A 23,271-nucleotide genomic window follows, 5' to 3' on the forward strand; every position below is an offset into this window, starting at 1 on the left:
CAAGTTCTAGATTAAACCTCTGGAGCAGATGTTGCTGGGTGGGAAGCCAGCATAGACTGGGGGCGCAAATGGCTCCAGAGACCATAGGACAAAGACCCAAAGACACTGTACAGAGGCAGAGAGGAAAGATGGGGTGTCAGGCAGTCCCCCCGGAGATGAGGAGCCCAGGAAGTCTTTTCAAACTTCACAGAGCCGGGCGGTGGTGGCACACGCCTTTAATCCCATGTGAGTTCGAGACCAGCCTGGTCTACAGAGCTAGTTCCAGGACAGGCTCCAAAGCCACAGAGAAACCCTGTCTCGAAAAAACCAAAAACCAAACCAAAACAAAACAAAAAACCAAACAAACAATCAAACTTCACAGAAAGAAGACAAAGCAAAGGAGCGTGTTAATAGCTCCCTGGCTTCTAAGTTACAGAGTGTCCAAACATAGCCCTCCCTACATCTCCATCACAAAATGCACAAGACATAGTCCTTCCTAGATCTTCATCTGGAGTGCTTGACACAGAGTCTGTCTCCTTCCAGCTTTGGACTCAGCCTCCCTGTTTTTAAAACAGGAACAATTTAATGCCTGAAGTTTGCCAAGGAGTCAAAATTTAAGAATTGGTAGAACTGCCAGGTGGTGGTGGTGCACATCTTTAATCCCAGCACTTGGGAGGCAGGAATGTTAGAACTAACATGGGCACCACACCTGTGAATATGTCTGCACCCAAAGCTGAGTCACTCGGGCACAGCTGACCAACCTACATCCCTCTTGAGAAGAAGTTACTTGAGGGACCAGAGAGGTTTACCTACCGGAAGACATCTGTCTCCAAGGCACGCCCGAAATCCCTCCACTGCCACTGAAGTACTAGGTAGACTGAGTAGTCAGGGAAAAAAAAAAGAAGAGAGAGAGAGAGAAGCCAATGAAAAGGAAAGGCCAGGGACTGAGGGCAGGATGGAGTTCAGCGCTGGAGCACTGGCCTAGCGTGAATCAGACCCAGCACAGCCACACTTCACCCCGCTGTCCGGATAGCGGGAGATCTGAGGATACTTAGTGAAAGGTCAGCTTGGCCAACTCTTCCAATCTGCTCAAGGCAGCTTAGGGGAAAGACACAGCTCAGGGTAGAAAAACAGTCTGTAGGCAGGTAATGGTTATGTTGGGTTCTTTTCTCAATCCTGACAGCCATTGCTAAAGTCAGGCTCACCTCATGGAGTTGCAGTGGATGCGAAAGTGCTTTTTCAACGGACGTTGTGCGCATGCGTGATTCATTAAACGCCGTCACTAGCGATGTGTCTGGAGCTAGGATGTCCTATCAGCTGAATTTGCTTTGCTGTCATTGTTTGGCTGCACTTAAGAACTCAGCGTATCCTTGGCTGGTGACTTCAAAAGTGTGTTTCCCTGGAGTCCCTAAGATGCTGGAGCCTTTGAAGGGTTCACATGAAAATGACATTTACATTTGAAACCAGTTTCTCTTTGTCGTGTTTTCTCCCCTCTCCCCCTACCCCCGCCATTCTCAGCCTTTGGAAGAAGGGCTTTCATATATTGCTAGTCAACCTAAAATTAATTTTCCTCTTAAAATATTTCTTACTACCAAAGACAGTCGGGCCCTACCCCACAAATGTGCTCCACGGGGCAGGGCAGGAGAGGAAGCATATGCTCCCTGCATGGAGGGCTGGCAAGACCAGGAGCCAGGAGCCGGGAGTGAAGTCGGGAAAGGATTCGTCCCGTAGCAGTCAGAGAGGGTGTGCGGGGCTACCGGTGACAGACTAGAATCCTGACTTAGTGGGTCACCTCACACGTAACCACGGTAAATAGCAATTCCTGTGGACAAACTTTTGGTGATGACAGAGCTTCCTGTCCTTGTCAGGATCCAGGCATGGGGGGACACCTGTGTCAATCTGGAAACCCACAATGACGGGCCCTTACAGTCTTTCCGCCTCTGCCCCCTTTCTCTGAACTTCCTGCCACCTCTTGCAGATTCTTGGGTCGATTTCTCTCACGGAATCCTCTCGTACACTGCTGTCATTACCAGGAATGGCTAGTACCTGGGCGTGCACCCTACGTGATTACGTGCTTGGAAGAGCCCTGCCTAGCTTTAATTCTCACCACCTTGAAATTCTCAATGTTTTTCTTTTTATGGAGACGTGGTCTCATTAGAGAGCCCAGGCTGGCCTCCAATCTCCGTTCCTCCCACCCTTGTCTCCTGAGCGCTGGGATTCTACCCTGCTATGTATGACATATTTTTTTCTTTTCTTTTTTTTTAAGGAATGTGTTGCGTGTGTGTGTGCGTGCGCACACGCATGTGAGCGTGCATGTGTGTTACATATGTGTGTGTTACATGTGTGTAGATAGTCCTGGAGGCCAAAAGAAGACATTGGATCCCCTAGCGCTGGAGTTACAGGTGTTTATGAACTGCCTAATGTGGGTGCTGGTAACCAATCCCAGCAATGTTCTTAACCCCTGAGCCATCTCTCTTCAGTTTGAAGCGACTCTTTTTATTTCTTTATTTTGAAATAGGGTCTCACCTGTGTAGCCCTGGTTAGCCTGGAACTTACCTACCTGTATAGACCAGGTTGGCCTTGAAGTCACAGAGGTCTGCCCGCTTCTGCACCAAGAGTGCTAGAATTAAAGGTACGTGCCACCCCACCCAGCACGTCTCAACTCTTAACAATTGTATCTTTGGACCTGTGCTTGGTCGGTGAAGTTCAGTACAGCCCTGAAGCAGGAATGTGAGCAGTAGCGATAAGACACCAGGTGGCTGCACGAGCAGGCAGGAGCCTGATGGCCCTATAGGCACACCTATGCTTGTGACAGTTTCTGCTTGTTTGAAACAAAAGTCTCACTGTACATCCCTGACCGTCCTGGGTACCTTGAATTTGCAGCAATCCTCTCTGCCTCTGTTTCCTCAGGGCTGGGGTTACAGGTATGTGCCACCACGCCCTCTCTGTCCAAAACAGTTTTTAGAACTACCAGGCCTAGATTGGTGGCACATATAGGGACAGCAGCAACGACCACGACCACAGGAGAAAGAAGAAGCTACCCAAGTGCTGGGACCCTCAATGGAAAGTCTGCTTCTCTGACCATGGCTGTATAAATAATACATCAGGTTCAAGAACAGGAGAAATTAAATTTAAATATCATTGCACTCCATGGATGGAACTTCATGAGAAACGCTTATTAAACCCATTATTAACAAGGCAATTTAAAAATTAATTTTCTTATAATTGAAGCCACAGTGAGAATGCATAAATGGATGTTTTAAATTCTATATCAAAGCTGAAACTGCTTTTGGTTTCTTGTGTGACTTTTACAAGCTACAGAAAATGTCAGGAGGAACATCCAAAGACCATCATGTAAGCCTACATCGATAGCTGAACTCAGCAAGCACAGTGGTAGAGACCTGTAGCCCAGTTCTATTTTATATTCATAATGAGTAAATATTTTAAAGGCCAAATTTTGTGACTCAGTATAGGCAGTAACACCTATTTCTTGACCTTTGAACAAAGATACCATGGTTTTTGTTTGTTTGTTTGTTTTGGTTTTTCAAGAAAGGGTTTCTCTGTAGCCTTTACAGGAACTAGCTCTTGTAGACCAGGCTGGCCTTGCTTCGGCCTCCCAAGAGTTGGAATTAAAGGTGTGTGCCACCACCGCCTTAGGCTTTGAAACCTCTCCCTCTCTCTTCCAGGGAACTCATGGATATTTATAGTTGAAGAATTCCAGGCTGGGTATGGTGAGGCAGTCTTATCATCCTAGTGCTCAGGAGGATCAAGACAAGCTTGGGCTACGGAGTAGGTTCCATGCCAGTTCAGGTAATAGGCAAAGATGAGGCTAAGCATGCCACAAGTGGGTGGGCATGAAAGCTGTGTGCATGAAGAATCAGATTGATTCCCACCATCGGGGTGTATCACATCCAAAATGCCAACAATGCTACAGCTGAGAACCCTGCTCTAGGGTGCTTACTAAGTACAGATTTTATTTTATTTTTATTTTTTTATTTTTGGTTTTTCGAGACAGGGTTTCTCTGTGGTTTTGGAGCCTGTCCTGGAACTAGCTTGAAACAAACAGGGTAGCCTCCATGGGGAGTTGAGATATTGACCCGTCGGTGTCATCCCTAAACTCAGAATCCTCATTTTAACAAGAGCCCTGGGTGATCTGTGTGCACACCAAAGCTCCAGGAGCAAGCTAGAGGATGTCACTCTGTAGACATGTTACAGGGGTCCCTTTCAGTTCCCTAACTGAGGCTATGGCAGGTTTTCCCTGTGGGGACTTGTTGACTGAGGTTTTCTGTCCTGCCCAGTTCCCACAATCATTAAGTCCCAAAGAAATCGCACAGAGATCTACATTAGTTATAAACTGATTGGTCCATTAACTCAGGCTTCTTATTAACTCTTATAACTTATATCAGCCCATTATTCTTGTCTATGTTGGTCACATGGCTGGTATCTTATTCAGCGGGGTAGTCACATCTTGCTTCTTCTGTGGCTGGGCCAGGACTGCGGATCAAGCTTTCCTCTTCCCAGAATTCTCCTGTTCTTGTCACCCTGCCTCTTCTTCCTGCCTGGCTACTGATCAATCAGCATTTATTTAAAATATAATTGACAGAATACAGAACATTGTCCAAAAAGCCGGGCGATGGTGGCGCACGCCTTTAATCCCAGCACTCGGGAGGCAGAGGCAGGCGGATCTCTGTGAGTTTGAGATCAGCCTAGTCTACAGAGCTAGTTCCAGGACAGGCTCCAAAGCCACAGAGAAACCCTGTCTAGAAAAAACAAAAAAAACAAAAACAAACAAACAAAAAAACAAAAAGAACATTGTCCCACACTTGGGACTCATATCAGTTACTTTTCTCATATCTGGCAAAAGCAACTTTAGATAGGAATGGTTTGTTCTGGCTAACAATTGGAGGGTACAGTCCATTGTGGCAGGGAAGTTTTGGGGGTGTGAAGCAGCTGGTCACGTTGCATCTGCAGTCAGGAATTCTCAGCTTGCTTACTCCTTCTTATTTAGTATAAAACCCCAGCCAATGGGCCAGTGCCTCCACATTTAGGGTGGGTCCGCCCGCCTCAATTGACCTAATCTAGAAACTCCCTCACAGACACGTGGAAGGTTTATCCTCCTGGTGATGCTAGATCCTGCCAAGTTCACAATCACTATTAAGCACCAGACTCTAAGGACTGTGCCGGGCTATTCCACATTCATTTCTTGCCCATTTCCAAAAGTCCTTATAGGTATGGTATAGGAAGGCCCAGGCGCAATGACCCTGTGAGCCACGTCCCACCAGTATCTCAGTCCCAGTATTCAGATTTTAAGCGTACTTTGCTGTCAAGCAAGCCTACAGGGAAAAGGGCTAATGCCATCTGCAGTTGGTGTCAGTCTGCCTATGCTGCAGCAGGCTGGAGGGTAGGGACTGGACCCTGGGCATTCATCTGATTTCATGGCCTGAGACTCTGAACATGTGGCCCTCTCTCACTTTATCTACCTTCTGCTCAGCACTCAGGGCTCACTTATCAGCCCTGTCCAGAAGCATTTGGTGTTCCTCAGGGTCCCATAGTTGTCGCCAGACAGACCTGTGACATCGACTCCAAGCTTCAGGGTCTACAAAGACCTGGTAGGAAAGTAGACAAAAGTCAGTTGTGGGTTGTGACAAGGGGCATATGATTTCCTGACCATATGAATTCAAAGTTTAGACTTTTTAAAGAGAGCTAGAAAAATTAGATTCTAAAAATATGAAACCTTCTCATTTTATCTTACTGCAACTAAATGCAAGCTTAAACAAACAACAAGCCACAACGCATACCAAACCCCTCTGTGGGAAGCTGGGCCTGAGATACACAATCTGTTATTCTGAGCTATGTTGACACTTGTCCTGTGGTTTAACTGTCGTCTTGTCTCCCTACTTAGCAGCTTGAGTGCCAGGCCGAGCACCAGAAGTCCCCCGTGTTCTTGTGAACAAATGCATGAGGGGTTCTGTTCCTTGCTCGATGGTTCTGGCCATGCAGTATATTTAAAGCCTAACACTGTAGGCTGTCTGGACACCCTGGGGAGTGTTTTAGGCTGTTGAAGATGAGGACACCTTTGGTGTTTAGCAGGTGGGGTGTAGAGCAAGACAAATAATATCAAACACTTATTTTTTGCTTATTGTGTCCCAGGCTCTGATTTTAGATTTTTAATGATATGAGATCATTTAATCTCCACACAATCTTACCCAGTACATTCTACCACCAACCCCATTTCACACGTGAGATAGCGTTGGTTAGTATGCAACAGACATGCTATCCCTAGACTGTGCAGAAGCATCCTGTGTTGCATAGATCCCCAGAGGCATGCCCTCATTTTGTTTTTATTTTATTTTATTTTATTGAGATCAGGGTTTTGTTTTGTAGCCCAGGTTGACCCACTTCATGGTCCACCTGCCTCCACCCAAATGCTGAGATTACAGATATGCAGCTAGCCTTTGGGTGTTTAATGTAAGAAAAAAAACTGTTAGGATTAGAAATATAGCCATCATGCATTGAAGAAGAAAATCATGAAGTTTTCACCTGTAGATCTGAATGGCCTGTGTTTTCAGTTTTGCAATGGGGGCATACCCCACTCCATAAAACAGAGTAAGTGCTCTGTGGGTCTCTCAGAACAGACTGGCTTTAGAGGTAGGAAAGAGGTAGTAAAGAAGGCATGAACAACAACAAAAAGCAGAGCCCCCATTTCAATATCCTTTTGTGTCAGTCGGGGATGGAGGAGTAGAAACAGAACAGTTTAACTTTGAGCTCGCTAAGGATACCTATGTGCGCAGACCAAGTCAGAGGAACCATTGTCATCGAGTTGATTGAAACTGGCCTGCTTGCAAAATGTGGCTAACTCTTTAATCTTGGTTTCTTAGAAAGTTAGACAAGTAGTGTAGTCTCAGATTAACAACTTGGAACTTTGGCCCAAGTGGCTCCACTTTGATTTTTACCAGTGTAGACTTTTAGCCCAAAGACTGACCTTCTGACATTTTTATTTCACATGTGTAAACTGCCCAGAGAGCACTCTGCATTTTTAAGCTCTTTACTAAAGTTTAGCTTGACTTTCAAAAGTCAAGGAAGCCAGTGGTGACAATGCCCAAAGCTTTTATGTCACAGAAACCACAGCCACGTTGTACTAGTGGTTGCTGTGGCCATGATTCAATCAACTTTATCTTTCTCTTCTCACCTATAGTTAGAGCACTGAACTGTTTTTGTAAACTATATACTTTTTTCTGTGGGTGCAGAGAGATTGAGGAAGGGGCTCCATATGTAGCCTGGGCTGGCTTCCAACTCTTGCCAATATCCTCTTGCCTCAGCCTCCTGAGTTACTGAGGTTACAAGTGTACACCAGCACACACAGAAGTATATGGATCTTAAATGTGCATCTTTATGAACCTCCCCAACATGAACATGCCTCTGTCATTAACACCCAGATCAAGAGGCAAAACAGGTCTGGGATGAACTCAGTGATGGAGCTTTGCATGTTTCTTGAGTATGTTAAAGGCCTTTAATTTGGTTCCCAGCACTGAAAAAAACAGAAGAGTCTTGGAAGTGGTGGCACAAAATTATAATCCCAGTGTTTGGGAAGCTGAGGCAGGAAGATCATAAGTTCTAAGCCAGCCAGAGCTACAGCAGCATGTTGTTGAATATTATTTTATGTAAAGGTGTGTTGTACTTGTTTATGATCTATTTGTTCAGTGATGTAAAGATGTGTTATGTTTGTTTATGCTGCACTTGTTTAATTATGTAAACACGTGTTGCTATATTACCTTGACTGCCTAAGGCACCTGATTGGCCTAATAAATAGGTAGACAGCAGAGGCATAGGCGGGGCTGATAGGCAGAGAGAATAAATAGGAGGAGGAATCTAGGTTCCAGAGAGAACAAGAGAAAAGGAGAGAATGAGGGGGAAAGGGAGGGAGGTGTCCAGGGCCAGTCAGACAAGCAGCTGTCAGCCAGTCAGACACACAGTAGGACATACAGAATGAAAGGTAAAAAGCCCCAAGGCAAAAGATGGATAAAGAGAAACCGGTTAATATAAATTATAAGAGCTAGCAAGAGCTGGATGGTGATGGTGTGTGTCTTTAACCCCAGCACTTGGGAGGCAGAGGCAGGCAACTGTGTGAGTTCGAGACCAGCCTGGTCTACAGAGCGACTTCCAGTACAGGCTCCAAAACTACACAGAAAAATCCTGTCTCAAACAAAACAAAACAAAACAAACAAAACAAAATGAGCTAGCAAGAAATGAGCATAAGGTAAGACCGAGCGTTCATAACTGATAATAAGTCTCCGTGTCATGATTTGGGAGTGGGCTGGTGGCCCAAAAGAAAGCCTGTTACAATAGTGAGATCATGTAACAGTATTTTCATCATCCTGGTATTCCAATCCTGACCAAAACTTCCCCTAAAGGTCACTGCCATCCTAATTTTGTTGTGGTATTTCATTAGTATTTTAATAAATAAAACTTGCCTGAAGTTCAGCAAGTAAAACAGCTGCACTGATCAGTCTTACAGACCAGGCAGTGGTGACACACACCTTTAATCCCAGTAGCCACACTAGTTTGCCATAGAAATCGGGCAGTAGTGGTGGATGCTTTTAATCCCATTCCTAGAGAGGAATATAAGATTGGACAGCTCACACACACAGTCTCATTCTGAGATTCCTGGAGGCAGGGTTGCCATTTCAGACTGAGGTAGAGGTAAGAGCCAGTAGCTGGGTGTTTTGCTTTTTTGACCTTCAGGTTGAACTTCAATTTCTGCCTCTGGGTTTTTAGTAATCGTGCTATGTGACTTCTAACACATTAAATGAATTTTGCCTACCTTTGAACTTGATAGAAATAGTGATTAGTTAAAATGACTACAGAACAGTAAAAAACATAGCAAAACCCCCACCCCAAGCCTTTGAGATTTTTGTGACAGAAATAAATGGCCATAAAGACTCCTGCCGGGAAGTGAATCTGCCAGAGTGATTTTCTGGAATCTGACGGTATTTTGTAGACACTAGATTAGCCAGTTTGGCTCTTGATCTGGACATTCTGAAGGACTTATCACTCTGGTTCCCAACACAGAACTTATCTCAGTTCTCCTTATCATCCCCAAAGAATGCTTTTGATGTTGTGCGAACCTCAGCCCTGCTTATCTTATGTGGAACCTCACCTAGCTTCTGAGCTGAGCCCACATCCCAGATTTGCAAATCTTTTCTGCACCCAAATAAAACAGTCTGTTATTTTAGTCTCATTTATGATTTCGTGATTTGCAATAAAAATCACGGTGCATCCATTTTAATGTCTGGCTCTCTTTAGTTTTGGTTCTATTTATGAGATTCATTCACGATTTGGAGGTTTGTTAATTTTTATCCACTGCATAGTCAGCCACCATAGCCATACTATAACCAACTGATCCATTCCACCATGTTGGACATTGTCCACCATTTTTGTTTGTTTGTTTGGTTTGGTTTTCTGTTATGAATTATAGTGCTATAATCATTTTTTGTTTTGTTTTGCTTTTCAAGACAGGATTTCTCTGTGTAACAGCCCTAGCTGTCCTGGAACTAGCTCTTGTAGACCAGGCTGACCTCGAACTCACAGAAATCCTCCTGTCTCTGCTTCCCGAGTGCTGAGATTAAAGGCCTGCGCCACCACCGCCTGGCTCACTATAATCATTCTTGAACATGTCCTTTAGAGAACACGTGCATGCCTTCCTTTATTTCCTGCAGTAACACTACAGGCAGTTCTGCTAGGGTTTCATCCCATGGTAGTAAGGGCATCATCAGAGTCTTGCTCTGCTAAAGGGCATAGATTCTGAGGCAATGCTTGAAGTCCCTTGGTTTGAATAATTGTTTCTGCTCATGGTCTGTTTGTGCCACAACTGTTGCTCCTGCTGTCCTGTTCTAGGTGCTGAATATGCTCTGTTTAGGGAGAGGGCTTGAGAATTATGTCAGGAGGCTGGAAGGCTGTGGTCAGTATTTTCATTACCACTAGAGGTCACCTGCTTCCTCTCAGACCTGGTATTCTCATCGTCCATGGTGACTTGGGTTCCAACTTTATCGAGAGAAAGAAATAGAGACCTGTGGGGCTAACACCAAACACCTCTGACCTATTCTGTGGGCCCACCTCCCATCTTCCCAGTTATGCGTAAGGTGTCGAGGGTCTGGCTATCTCCTTGGGTAATATACCCACCTTCACTCTAGTGGCTTTGCTGGTGAGTTTGGCTCATCCTAGGCCACCTGTGCCGGGCCCACCTCCTCCACTATTCCCGTTCATTCACATCTGTAGATACAAGTGTTGACAACTGCTGCATATTTTTTCTTCTTAGGCATATAAATTTGATATTTCAGATGCAAGTGTTTGGCAGTGTGTGTTGAGGTGGGAGCCGATATAGGATTTTCCAGTTTCCCTTGTGTAAATGCTTCCAACCTGATTTGAGGCTGTCAGTCCGTTGTTGTTGCCTATGGAGTTGAAAAGAGATGCCATAATAGAACGACATTACTATTCCCAACATACAGAGAGAGCAAATGTAGGTAGACTTGAAAGCAGACAGAAAAGAATGTGGTGAAGTAATTAAGAAGTGATATTTTGAGTGTCATATTAACATCACACTTTATTAAATTATTGCTATGTAATTTTATTTTGTTTAACAATAAACTTGGACATTTGATTGATTTATTGACTTATTTGTTTATTTGGTCCCGGGGATCGGACCCAGGACATTGAGCGCGTGAGCATGTGAGCCCTCCGTACCGCAGCTGTCAGGGCCTCCCAACCCTGACGATCTGAAGGAGACTTGCTGAACCATCATACAGTTCCCCCTTCACTCCATTAAGTCACTGGAAAATGAACCACCAAGAAACCTGGAGGAGGAAGAGTCACCAAGGGACAATGGTGTCATAAGACTGAGAGCTGTGTGGGTGAGGTTTGTGGGTTGGCTGTAACCACAAGGCCATCAGCTGTCCCCTGTCTCTTCCTCCTTCCAGGCTGGCCGTCTCCCAGAGTCCCTGCCCAGCTCTTGGGCAAAGGTGATCTGGTTGACTAGCCTCGGGTGTGTGCCTGTGACAGGATCTGGCATTTTTCTCCCGCTGGGTTACCACCTGGGCCACCTGAGGACACAGCAGATGGACTCTCATCTTTGAATTATTCTCTCCCTTCCTCACCTCTCTCTCTCTCTCTCTCCTTTCTTTCTTACATGGTCTCATTGTGTCATCCAGGTGAGTGAATGCTTTTATCGTGGTTTTCTTTGGTGTGAAAAATGGGTCCAACACTTTTACCCAGACTACCGGATCTGTGTTGGGAATGAAAATGTGCCTAGAGTTTGGTGCTTTAGAAAATCGGGAATGGGGCAGAGTCCACACTGGCTGGCCAGGCAGACTCCAGGACACATTTTCTTTCTTTATTTGTTTAAAATTTACTTCTCTGAGAAAGGGTTTTTCTTTCTATCCCTGTCTGTCCTGGAACTCCCTCTGTAGACCAGGCTGGCCTCAGACTCAGAAAGATCTACCTGCCTCTGCTTCCTGGGTGCTGGGATTAAAGGTGTGGGCCACCAAGCCTAGTCAGGGCTGATTCTAAGTCTGGGGGTAGGGCTGGGGTGTGCAGAGCATTGCTCTGGTTGTTGGGATTCTAACCCTGAGCTCTGCAAAGCCCTATCTGACTGGTTGTCTCTGGAGATCTGGGTATGAAGTCTGGCTCTCACAGGTTCCCATTAAGCTGTGGGAAGGGGTATTCTTACAACAGTATCAGCTGACAAACCCAGAGCTTCCTCCTTGGATAGAATCTTCCACTCAGCTTGGGCTGGTGGAGCCCCAGTGGTCCATTCATACTAGACTTCTGCTTTCTTTAGCAACTGAATACTTCTATTTCCCTTGGAGACAAGTAGGTTTCCCTTCTTAGTCTGTGAAGGCTACCCAAGGATTTTTTTTTTTTTTGGTTTTTTTTCGAGACAGGGTTTCTCTGTAGCTTTGGAGCCTGTCCTGGAACTAGCTCTCGTAGACCAGACTTACAGAAATCCACCTGCCCCTGTCTCCTGAGTGCTGAGATTAAAGGCGTGCACCACCACCGCCTGGCTTACCCAAGGAATCTTGCATCAAAACATGAAACTGGAACTAATGCCTGTGTGTGTGAGATGAAATAAGCCAGTTATCTCCTCTGGTGGTTTGAAAGAAAATGGCCCCCAAAGGGAGTGGCACTATTGGGAAGTGTGGTTTTGTTGGAAGGCTATGTTTGTAGGTATATTCTTGTTGGAGGAAGTATGCCACTGTGGAGGCGGGCTTTGAGGGTTCATATATGCTCAAGCCAAGCCTAGTGAGACAGTCCACTTCCTGTTGCCTTCTTATCAAGATGTAGCCAGTACCGTGTCTGCCTGCATGCCATGATGATAATGGACTGCACCTCTGAAACTGTAAGCTACCACCTCAATTAAATGTTTTTCCTTTGTAGAGTTGCCGTGGTCATGGTGTCTCTTCACAGCAATAGAAACCCTAACTGAGACATCCCCTTACCTTAGCTGCCTTGGGTAAAATAGAGGCTGGTCATGGCTCACTTTGTGGGAATGCTGTGAGGATGTGATGAGTTGGTAGTCATAGACACCCTTTGAGAAAGAGGAACAGATACATACAGAAGGACCATTGTGTGGCGTCTGTCCCCCGCCTCCCCCGCCAGGAGTAAGAGAAGCTGCGTGATTATTTTTTATTATTATTTTTAGAAAAGAATGACCTTTGGAACAGACAAACAACAAATTCTGGTTTGGCAACATACCTGCTGCGTGGGTTTTGATTGGTTGAAACCTCTCTGTGAGCCTCCCCGGTAAAATGATGCTGATGCTTGACTTGGAAGGTGGTTACCGGAATTAGAAGTTACAGGGATAAAGATCCTGCCAAGTAAGTACCTGGCACACAGTAGGTTCTTTATACATAGGGGTTATCATTACAGCCGTTATATGTCATAGCCACAGCAACAATGATGCTGTACACCCCCACTCCCTATCTCCCACAGAGATAAGTTTCTCGTCTCTGTTCCTGGGCCCACATACTCCTGGCTGGGGTCCTGGGAAAAGACAGAATACTTTGCCACTGGACTTTTTCCTAAGGCACTGACCACCTTAGCTGCTGTGCCCAAGACTGTCCTAACTTTAGGGCTGGAGTGCCATGACACCCTCACACAGACACACATGCAGTAAAAAACACCAATGTACATAAAATAAAAAATAAATAAATTAAAATATGTGTCTATGTATCTGCTTATTTATTTATCTCTACCACCACACACATGGAGGTCAGAGGACAGTATGAGGAGGTCAGTTTCTTCCTTCCTCCAAATGTGTTTAGAAGACCAAACTCAGGTCATTAAGTTTATGCCTTTCCCGGATGATCTATCTTGCCAGCCCTAAAGTTTCAAAACAAATTTTAAATAAAATTGGAGGATAGGATGTCATATTCCTATCTCTTAGGAGGTAGTTGAGAAGATCTTCAGTTCAAGGCTAGCCTGGGCTTCAAAGACTCTGCTTCAAACCAAAACCAAAACAACAATGGCAGGAGACCAAGGATATAGCTCAGTGGTAAATGCCTGCCTAGCGTGCACAAGGACCTGAGTTTGGAATCTGTGGTAATGGTGCATCCCTTTAATCCCAGCTTCCAGGGGTGGAGGGGCAGAGGCAGGTCTGTGTGTTCAAGGCCAGCCTGATCTACAGAGTGAGTTGCAGGACTGCCAGGGCTACACAGAGAAACCCTGTCTCGGGGGGTGGGAGGCAGGAAGACCTAGGTTTGATTCCCTAGCACCATAAAAATAATAATTTAAAAAACCTTTCTCCTTAAACCAGTGTTCCTCTTGTGCACTTGAGAATCGCGCAGGTTCAAATTATTTTTAGTTATTCTTTCAGTTTCACATAATTACATATATGATATACTTTGATCTTATCCCATAGCCCCATTATCCTCTTGTCTCCAGCCACCAAACCCCAAGTCACTTCTCTCCTACTTTGATGACTTTTTTTGGTATGTGTGCCCTACTTGTGGGAACATGGGTTGGGGCACAAAGCATTCTTAACCTCCATCTTAGGAAATCTCATCATTGGCAAAACAAACAAACAAAAACAAACAAACAAACAAAAAAAACCCCAACCAAACAGTCAAACCAAACCACACCACAACCAAAACTTTCCCCTAAGCCGGGAGTACTGTCCTCATTTTGCAAGAGAGTAGAGCGAGGTTTATTATAAGCAGGATGTAAGATCTTTGACCTAGATCTATAAGGAGCATTGGAACATAAGTTATGAGGGGTAGGAAGGAGGGGAGAGGTTGGTGAGCCAGGGTTGACGAGAGGGAAAAGGGATTCACCCTGGTCCTGGTCCTGGCAATACAAGGCAAAAGCAAAGTGAAGCTAAACCAAAGCACCACCAAGGGACAGGAGCTGGGCTGCACAGTAAGGAAGGGCCGATGGAAAAGGACACTCCAGGTAAGGGAGCAGTTGCTGAGGTGGCACAGGTGGTGGCTTGTTGGAGAGCTTTTAGCCATGTTGGGAGGCTGGAGTGTTGGTTCTTCAGAGGGGTGATGTGGCTGGATTTCTGCCAGCCTGTTGAGCGCCCTGGGCCCGATCTGTGCTGCGGACTTTGTTCTCAGTCGGTGGACTCTGGTAGGCAGTGAGTAACCATACTGTTTCCCTCTGTGAGACGTGGCAAGTCCTTTCTGAGGTCCCTTATTAATGGTCAAACTGCCACACATGACTGGAGACTCGCTGGCCCTCGCGGGAGAGATGACCTATGCCTTCATACCCAGTTTCTCCCCCGTCCGTTTGTTTACTCCAGTCTCTCCCTTATTATGTCCCCCGATTCACCCCTTTTTGTCCCTTGGGTGTTCCTGCTAGGACCTCAAGTTTCAGCAAGCAGGCTCCAGTCCTATGGCGTTTCTCACCTTTTTCTTTTTGTGATAGGGTCTTGCTGTGTAGCGGAGGTGGGCCTTGTTGGAATTCTCCAGCCTCAGCCTCTTTCTAAGTGCCGGATTTACAGGCTGTTCAGATCCTGCCAGGCTGATGCTGATGTTTTCCAACCCCTTAATGGTCCGGGCAGTGCAGCTCCATGCGAGTGGGAAAATGAGCAGGATACCAGGTGTCCATTTTTCCGAGAGGAAAGGAGGAAAAGGTAGAAACACACCAGGGGTTTCTCTGTGGCCCAATGGGAAGAGCTCTCTAGGGGGTGGCTGTGTTGTGGTGGTGATAATTCACAGCACCTTTATTGAAAGCTCTCTAGGTAAAAGGCCCTGAGGTGTAGCTTTGTTCAAAGGGCATCTGGCTAAAGAAAAAAAAAAAACCTCCCTCCCAGTAGAGCCAGGTAGGGCACTTGCCTAGAAAAATAAAGGGCAACTCAGCTAAAAGGCCTGCCTGATTTACGAGCCACGGATTTTCAGGAAGGACTGTCGCAACATTATCGAGCACCTCTGGGATAGGTCAAGTACAAGGACACGGGTACTAAGAGCCACAGTTTCCACTATCGTGTGGCCACCTCTCTGCAGTGAGAGGTCACTGTTAAATGGATGCACCGGGCCAGTATAGAGTTGCTCGCTGAGATGCGCTCCAGAGCAGGGCAAAACCAGAGGCCATGCCTGCAGCTCCGGGGTCCCCAGCTCTTGTCAGTTTTCCTCAGTTTGAGATCCAGCAGGCGCTTTGGAGTGTGCAGATATAGCACTTCGGGACACCCATTAAAAAGATTCCCGAAGTCCACCCCAGCTGAATCTACAGTTCCATACCTACCTAAACCCTCGGGGCACTTTTGAGGTCGTTAAGTTACACACCATAACCTAGAGTACTGCTTAATAGGGAGATAATGACCTGCTTCAGAGATAGGTCAGGCAACATGTGCAACCGAGCCTTTTAAACAGTAATATACTTCTCTGCAAATGACAGTAATTAAAAAATCCAAATAACAACCAAACAATACAGTCAAAGAACTGGAGAGCGCTCTGGAAAGGTGGCAAATCAGAGTCGTCATTACAGCCTGTGCAGCCAGAGCGACTGTCTCTTTAAGGGCTCCCCCACCCCACCCCTTAGGGGCGTGTCAGATGAGGTCGATGGCGCGTGCGCGCGACTCCGCGGGGGAGGTCACAGCCGCGACGCGACGCCCGCGCTTATTGCGTGCTCGCCTGGCCCCGCCCAGGCCCCCGTCCCGTCCCTCTCCCCGCCCCCTCCGCGGGGCCTCCCCCGCCCGCGCTGTGCAGCTGGGCCAGTGACGCTGGCGCCGTGGCCGCCGCGTTCCATCCTCCGAAGCCGGCCCCCGCTCGCGTCCTGCTCCTCCCGTAGCGTCCGCCAGCAAAGCGCCAGTCCGGGGCACGCGAGGCGTCGCGGGGACCCGACAGGGAGTGCAAGCAGGCGGGCGTGCGTGCGCGCGCGGCGGCAGTGGCGGCGGCGGAGCGGGTTCGGTGGCGCGGGAGCTGCGAGCGCCCCCTTCCCGGAGGTCTCGGCGAGACTCCCCGGTGAGTTGTCACTGGCGCGCGGGGTCGGAGGGCCGGCTTTGTGTCAGCGGCGCGCGCGCGGGGGGCTGGTTGTCAGGGCACGGGCGGGCACTCATCCCCCGCCGGGACACGGGCCTTGGCGCGGCCGCCTGCTCCCGCTCTGGTCGCTCGGCTCAGGTTGCTGGGCCCGGCCGCTCTGAGGGCGGCGGCGTGGCCGTGCGGTGCCGGGGGACCCGGGGATCCGCGCGGGCGGAGGCCCTCGGTGTGGCCGCGCTGACCCTTCCCGCCCAGCGAAGCCGCGGCCCGGCGCGACGGGACAGGCTCGGCCGAGGCCGGGTTTCCTGAGGAAATGGTGCAGCCGCTCGCGTGTGCGCTTGAGCTCTCCGGAGCCGCAGCGCCTGGTCGCCTCTTTAGTCGCTGAAACTTTCTTATTATGTGCACTGAAACTCGCCCAAGCCACTTCCTGTTTTGTTGTTGTTTCGAATGCGACAGCATCTAGACTTTCTTTTTGAATCCTTAGTAAAATCACAAATATTTGTGAGTCCGACGCTCCCCCTCCGTTGTGGTCGTGCAGCCACCGCGGTGGAAAAACTTAACCTGTAACGGAACTGGGAGGACAGCGAGGGCCGGGCAAAGAGGCGTCAAGTTCATTAGGAACTTCACGGCTCGGCGGAGGCCTAATGTTGTCGCCACACACTTCTATGGTGACAAGGCAGTATGCTGCCCTTTGTTGCTTTTGCTGACTGGGGGTTGAAGTGCTCTGTACAGAGAGAGGTGCGGGGACATTCTCCAGTTCGGTGAAGCCACGCTTGTTGACTCCTCTCTAGACCTGCAGTACTGCTCTTCACAGTGATCAGTTCGTGTTTTGCTGTTAGAATCCCTTGAGTTAAAAAAATGATATTCTCTCTCTCTCTCTCTCTCTCTCTCTCTCTCTCTCTCTCTCTCTCGGGCTCTGGGAATTCTACACCCAGATTGTCACCATCTAGCGGAGACTAGTAGAGACATGCCCTTGGCACTGACTTCTTAGTTTTGAGCTTTGTACTTTTTCTTTAGATGCATATTCAAATAGAAACGAGCATTGTCTGAACTGGAGGGTGTTCTTATACTTCAGTAAAGGAACAGTTTCATAAGGCGGGTTTACTGTGTACCAGGCTTGAGCTAAAAGTTTCCCTTAAAAAAATTACATTTATTTAGTGTGCTTGAGTTTGAGTGTGGGAGCTTGTGTACAAACACACCATGGTGCTGGTGTGGAGGTCAAAGAACAGCTTGGTGTGAGCCAGTTTTCTGCCTCCTAGAGATTGAACTTAGGTGATCAGGTTTGGGTGGCAAGTGCTTTTAACCACTGAGCTATCACTGGCCCAAGTTTCACTTTGATCTCACTTAATAACATTTGAGGCAGGGTGGATATTATTCTTGTTTTTCCAATTGAGATAAAAGCCACACAAGTTAAATAAAGCCACAAATGTAAGTTCTGGAGTCTCTAGATATTTCTCAAAGCACTATAAGTTGAGGCTGTTCCCCTAATTATAAGTGCCTCTAACTCTCCTGGATGCACATTTATGGTCAGTTTGCACAATGCTGCTTGTTCACCTTTTAAAAATGTTTTCATTCTATTTTGTGTGATACACAGCATATGCCAGTTGCCTGATATTAGAGATACTGTGATGAGTAAAACCGAAACCAGACAGGTCTTCATGGAGCTCTGATTTTTGTCCTCCTTAGGCCCCGCTTTTTGTTTTGTTTCTTTGAGACAAGTTTTCTTTGTGTAACAGTCCTGGCACTCACTCTGTAGACAAGGCTGGTCTTGAACTCAGAGATCCGTAGGCCTCCCAAGCGCTGGGATTAAAGATGTGCACCACCATGCCTTGGTTGGTTCTCAGTTTTTTAAATTCAGTTTATTTTGGTTTATTGTGGTAATTTTCATTACTGTTTGCTGCTTTTTAGAAACTTGTACCCATTAAGTTATTAGTTTGAAACCTGTAGGTGGGATTCCTGTCTACAGAGGGACTGTGGATATTGTGGTAGGAACGATAAATGAGTCAAATCCTCATCTATTGCTGTAGAGAAGTCTCAGGGTGTGCAGTCCTGAGAGCAAACCCACCAGATGGCAGTTTGACTTGCTGTGCCCAGTTTCCCCAAATGTAGCACTCAGGCTCATGGGGAGAAGAGGAAGACAGGTAAAAAGAGGTGCTGCAGCCTGGCAGGTGGCAAGACCTCAGCACTGTGGTTTCCTGGCTGGTCTCCATGGTGCGGTGATTGATCTGGAGATCTTATGTAATGATGCATCTTTCTGACAGGGGATTTCCTCTTCTGCTGTTGCTGGGGCAGCAGTTCTTGCTCTACTACTTCCTCCACACACATACATACATGTAATGTAGTAATTCACTTGGCTTCTAAAAGTAAGACTTTTTAATAAGTTTACTATTATTATTATTTTGCTCACATTATGCTTGTCCATTTCTCTATTTAAAACTTGCTTTTGGTTGTACTTATCTGTAATCTCAGCACTGGGGAGGCCTGAGGTAGAAGGGTCATGAGTTCCAGCTAGCATGGATACACACATAGTGATATCTTGTATCAAAATCAGATGTCAGAAACAGACAAAAGCCCCCCCCCCAACCAATATCCTTGCTCTCATTTCGTTCTTCTTGTGCTTTTTCTGTATCTTTAGCTCTTTTGATATTCTTCACTGCTCATATCCTCTGTAGGCTTAGAGAAATAATAGTGTCTTAAAGATTCAATTATGGGGCTGTAGAGAGGGCTTAGTGATTAAGAGTGCATGCTGGTCTTGCAGAGGGCAGGAGTTTAATTTCTAGCACCCAACCAGCTCACAGTCATTTATAACTCCAGCATAGGGGTGTTGGTGCCTTTTTCTGGCCCCTGAAAGCACACAGACACCTACACATAAACAATAAAATCTTAAAACTTTTGTTAAAACTAGTCATGGTGGTGAATGCCTTTAATCCAACACTGGGGAGGCAAAGGCAGAGTTTGAGGCCAGTCTGATCTATATAGTGAGTTCTAAGACAGCCAATGTTACAATGTGAGACCTTGTCTTAAAAAAAAAAAAAAGAAGAAGAAAGTTAAAAATCCAGTGAGGAGTATGATTTTCCTCATTCCAGTACCAAACAGGTGATCTGGGAGAATAAAGCAGAACCATTTGCTGGGCATTTGAAGGAAAGCCAGAGAACAAATGGTGCTTGTGTTTTCCCTTTGTTTCCCTGTTTACCAAGTGACAATTCATGAGAGGTAGTGACAGGTCCTTATAGCCCTCTTTGCTTGGTCACCCATCTTCCATACATTAAAGATTTTACCTATCTGTTACATAGAGAAACCCTGTCTCGAAATCTCCCCTGCCAAAAAAAAAATTATTTCTTGCTGGGCAGCGGTGGTAATGACTTTAATCCCACCTCTTGGGAGGCAGAGGCAAACAGATCTTTGTCAGTTCGAGGCCAGCCTAGTGTACAGAGTGAGTTCCAGGACAGTCAGGGCTACACAGAGAAGCCCTGTCTCAAAAAACAAACAAACAAACAAAAAACCACAACAACAACAACAAAAAAGAATTGCTGTGTTGCAGGTTTGAAAGTGAAGATTATGACATTTGGGTTAAGGGCAAACATTGAAACAATATGTAACAAGAGAATCTTTGGTTTCTCTGAAAATTGTTTCTATGCAGGGATCGTATCACTCTCTATCTCAATTCATTTCCTGTTATTGTAACAAAGTACCTGACATGTGGTAATTTGTAAAGAAGAGAAGCTTATTTGACTCACAGTTCTGGAAACCAGGAAGTTGGAGAGCTTGGCACCATCATAACACAGCACAGGGAATCACATGGCAAAATAAGCAAACTTGGTAACTTGAGTCTCTTCCTCTTGTAAAGTCAGCATGGGTGCGCCACACTCCAAACCTCACTAATCCTAGTTATTTGCTAATATATCCTTTCCCCTTTTCGTCCCAAACAGAATTAATATATAACTTTGAGGGTTTCTAGTACCTAAACTTTTAGGGATGAAGAGGAGGGAGGATCTTGAATTCAAGGTTAGCTTGAGTTGTTTAGTGAAACCCTGTTTCCAAACAAACAAACCAAAACACAACACCCACATATATAATAATGAGCCTTCACCTAGTCAGATGGTTTTTAGAAAATTCATGTTCATAAAGTATATGGCCACACTGTAGGACACTTAACTTAAACAGTGAAAAGGACTGATGTGGGAGGACTGTTGGCTCTCTGGGAGGGGGAATGCACCAGAGAGTTGGGGCTGCAAGCTTTGTAACGTGTATTGAAGTCGTTGATCTTGAGACCCAGGAAGCAGTCAGGCAAACCTTGGGGTGACTGGCTTTGGGCATGAAGATCTATTTACTATATATATCATGACTGAGATTCAAGTAAGTAGATGTTTTCCTTTGGTTGATGTGTGATCATGAGTAAAAATCTTTTAGGTGAGTTCGTCAGGCACCTGTTGTTTATAGGCACCTGCTGTTTTCTGTCTTTATCCTCATATCTGTGCCTGTCTGTTGTGCACCCCCCCCCCATCTTTTTTTGGGCTGGAAACCAGCAAAGTTTCTTCATTTGCTCTTTTGTGTTCTGGTTCTCGGTTGTATGTAGAGATAGCCAGGTACCTGGTAGATCTTGAAGTGGTACTGAGCTGGGTCACTGCTGCTTCAATCCTGAGGCGGAGGGACAGTTGAGTCTCTGAAGGTACTAGGTATAAGAGTACAAGGTTTCGTACAGCAGCTGTAGTGAGAACTGAGCAGGGCTTCAGGCTCTGGGGCTGTCTGTGATGTGTCTCCCTCCTGGAGACATCTGAAGGCTGCATGCCAAGCATTCATGCAGTACTCCCGAAACAGGATATTAACTAAGCATTCTCTCAAGCAGAAACAGATGTAGTTGCCTGTTACTGTGGTCAGTGTTGAGAGAGCTCTAAAATTACCTGGTAGCTGTGTGCCCTGATACACCCCCTCACGAGTACCAGTTTAAGTGTTCTGGTTTTGTTTTTCTACAGTGCTCCATTCCTTGGCTTATGAAGCTAGCCTGGGATTCCTCATGACAGCAGCAGACTCGGTGCCTTTTCAGACTGCAGAGGTGGTGACTAGCAGTTCTTTATTACCCAGAGCAGGATCTTTTATGTTGAAAAGTTAAATGGCTCGGGATTCTTTTCTCCTGTAGTTTGGGAGCAGAACCTCAAGAGAAGAGATTTGAATAAGGACTCTTCCAGACTCCCCTTTCTTACTAACCTTTCTCAAGGAGGACATGTATCTAATCTGTCCAGACCCAGTTTACCATCAGCAGTGACTCCTCTGCACCCACAGGAGTTTAGGATCAGAGTGGAGTTGACTTTCTGTAGACTCTCCTTGCTGAAGTTCTCTTTGGCTGGACTAGACTTTGGCCTTTGACTAGGCTGTGAATGCATGCATGTTAGTCCAGTTCTTCCCGCTTTGGGCCGCTCTCAGTAGATCTTTGTAAATGAAGTAGGTGGAGGTCTGAAAAGGGGAACCGAGAAGCTGGGTTGACTATTTTGCATCTTAAATTATGATTTTCTTTCCACACTGTTTGAGGGGAGGTTGACGGGAAATTTTTCCTTTAATTTCCATTAAAATGGGAAGAGATTTCAGAAAGGTTGAAATATACAGGGCAAAAAAAAAAAGGTCATTATTGTGCAACCTAATGCGTCATTTCTGTGTATTCTTTTTCTAACATCTCTTGTGGTAATATCCCTAAACATCCCGGTTTGAATTGTGTTTTTCTCAGTGTTATTCTATAACCACTTTTCTTTGACTCACCCTTAATAGTTCAAATGGCTTTGTGGTTTTATAAATATGTATATATGTATGTATGTTTAGTTTCTAAGTTTGCTAAAGGAGATTTTTGGCATTTAGCATATTATTTGTCATGTGCCTTTTTTGTTTTGTTTTTGTTTGTCGAGACAGGGTTTCTCTGCATTTAACAGCCCTGGCTATCCTGGAACTTACTTTGTAGAACATACTGGCCTTGAATTTACAGATCCACCTGCCTCTGACTCCTGAGTGCTGGCATTAGAGGTGTGCTCCACCACCCCCTGGCTCATGTGCCTTTTTAAAGAATTGACTTTGTTGGCTAATGACTTATATATCATAAAAATGCACCCATTTAACGTGTGGCTTCCTTCACATAACATATTTTTGAGGTTTGTGTTATAGTGTGTTATTCTGTTTATTACTGAGTAATATATCTTTGTATAGATGTACAGCTTTTTAAGATTATTTAATTTAATTAATTTATTTATTTTGAGTTTTTTTGAGAAAGGGTTTCTCTGTGCAACAGCTCTGGCTATCCTGGAACTCACTTTTTAGACCAGGCTGGTCTTGAACTCAGAGATTCACCTACCTTTGCCTCCTGAGTGCTGGGATTAAAGGTGTGAGCCACCACTGCCCAGCTAAGATTTTTTTTGTTTTTTGAGAAAAGGTCTCAGTATGTAGCTCTGGCTGTCCTGGAAATCAGTATTTAGGCCAAGCTGGCTTCGAATTCATAGAGGTCTACCTGCCTCTTTTTCCTGACCGCTGGGGTTAAAGGTGTGTACCACCACCACCCAGTCTATACCACTTCTTTATGCATCAGTTCATAGACATTTGCATATAAAAACGCAGCTGTTTTTAGAATATTTTCAGAGTTGTATAAGATGATACCAATCTAATTTTAGACTATTCTCATCAACTCTAAGTGAAATCCTTTACCAGTTATCTTTCTGTAAAGGTTTCCAGTAGTTTACTTTCTTTTTCTTTTTTCTTTTCTTTCTTTCTTTTTTTGTTTTTGTTTTTTGTTTTTCTTTTTTTTATATTTATATTTATTTATCGTGCACACCATATTAATATTCTAACC

General features: G+C 45.7%; 1 protein-coding gene across 1 annotated transcript in view; it reads left to right on the plus strand.

The window, feature by feature from the left end:
- The first annotated feature begins 16,154 nt into the window (after positions 1 to 16,154).
- The window catches only part of Susd6 (sushi domain containing 6), a 97,679-nt gene continuing 90,562 nt past the window's right edge, over positions 16,155 to 23,271 (plus strand). Inside the window, exon 1 of the mRNA XM_005343278.3 lies at positions 16,155 to 16,430. The gene's annotated coding sequence lies outside the window, so the exon portion shown is untranslated. The remainder of the gene's footprint in view (positions 16,431 to 23,271) is intronic.

The sequence above is a fragment of the Microtus ochrogaster genome, chromosome 1 (assembly GCF_000317375.1).
Source record: "Microtus ochrogaster isolate Prairie Vole_2 chromosome 1, MicOch1.0, whole genome shotgun sequence".
Lineage (NCBI taxonomy): Eukaryota > Metazoa > Chordata > Mammalia > Rodentia > Cricetidae > Microtus > Microtus ochrogaster.